This window comes from Agelaius tricolor, unplaced genomic scaffold, assembly GCF_023055355.1.
Source record: "Agelaius tricolor isolate 1412-34295 unplaced genomic scaffold, bAgeTri1.0.p SCAF_2, whole genome shotgun sequence".
Taxonomy (NCBI): domain Eukaryota; kingdom Metazoa; phylum Chordata; class Aves; order Passeriformes; family Icteridae; genus Agelaius; species Agelaius tricolor.
The window spans coordinates 1,120,666-1,122,518 of NW_027269262.1; positions in this window are offsets into that span (position 1 = coordinate 1,120,666).

Here is a 1,853-nt window from a genome sequence, read left to right on the forward strand (position 1 = left end):
TCTTCAAATATTTGCTAAAAGAGGCAGAAATTTAAGGAAAAAAAGTCTCAATATTTCTTGTATTTACATCGTCTATCAGCTAGAACATAGAAATATTTTGGCAAATAGGTGAGAAATGTCTGTTTTGGCTGCCTTTTCTTTTATGCCTTTGTCAGTGTTAGAATCAAAACTTCTTACTACACTCAACAGCTGGTATAGACCAATTATATTTTAAAGATAACATCAGAAAGAAACTTCACAGCAGTTGGTAGAATTCTTCATGTCTTCCTATCTTAGACCTATCTCCTCCTCCAGAGAAAGAGATATATAGGAAGACCTCTGAATGGGATAACATCATCTGTCATCTCTTCCAAGAATTCCTGAACAAGAAATGCAGCATGCTGCTGAATTTACAGGTCTCTGTCTTCCTTTCCTCGATCTGTCCAGCATTGTAAATGGTTATGGGACACAACACAGCTGACACACATGTCCTCAGCTGATAATACAGAGAATGCAAATTACAGAAAAAACACAACTGCAGGCACATCAAAGCTTCAGCAATGCTGTTACTCATCTATAAAGGCATGATAATCATCAGCAACCTGTTTTTTTCCAGGGTATGTTCAAAAGAAGCAAAAACAGGCACACAATTAAGACTGTTTTCTTAAAAACATTGCAAAAGACCTTAGGCATTAGATCTACAGCTGTGCTGACTGCTCAGCCTCTGTTTCAACAAGAACTACAGTGCTGTCATAAGGGTGCTCCAATGACACCGTACCATTTCCTAGCAACAATCTATGTTTTGTACATAAAAAAAGCGAATGAAATACTGCCTATCAGTGTTTTTTCATTATGCTGTTAAACCTTTCTCCCTCTCCCATGTAAAATGAAAACTCTTATTCGGACATTATACAGAACTTCAGACTGTGCTCTGTAATGTAATGAACTGCCAAAGAAGCAAACCTAACATAAAACAAAGTATTTCATGTTATCCAAATTGACCCTTCTGAAAATAAAGTTAGTGTAAGTTCATAATTCCATGAGAGATTCACCAAGTTTTAATCCTGCACTGATGGACTGAATACCTCATAAGCAAATGGAGAGCTGGGCATTCTGCTTCTCACAGGGCTGTTCCTGAGGAGTCTTTCCTTGCAGAAGCAGCATCCGTTCTTATTCTGAGATTTATATAATTTCTGATCATTCTGGGAAAAATCTGGTCTTACTTTCTGAGATTTATAGTAATTTCTAATCATTCTGGGAAAAATCATTCAACTGCAAAGCGTTGCCCCACTTCGTGTGTTTAAGCATACAATTCACATTTACAGTTACATACACACAAACCCTCCTGCAACACAAACCCAACTCATCTACATAAACAGAGTTCTGCAACAGTCAAGTGAAAGTTTAAATGCACTAGGAATAAATGCCATCCCATGGAGACACCCTAGCTTTCCTTGTGAGGTGGATGGGCTTCTTCTCCCCTCCCCTTATCAGCACACAGATCAGCATTTGTAACACATATTCCAAGGATGGTAGAAGGGCAGAAAAAAACAAACCAGAAAAAGCAGTGCATTTCCATCCATATGAAAGTAATGGTGTGCAGACTCCAAATCCTACAGTGGCCAGGTAGAAAAACAACACCAAAGCAACAAACACAAAAACGAGTGGCATGGTAAGAACCAGCCCTTCAGTCTGGAACGTAGGGGTGGAAAAACCAGGTTATTTCTGCTGGTCAGCTGTTCAGGTCTCATCTGCATAAATATCTCATCATAGCAATGCATCTGCCAGAAAGCAAAATAACTTCATGGCTTTAAAAATCTTTGTGCTTTTTCTTTTTTCTTTTTTAATAAAGAGCAAGAGAGGAACAACAGAAA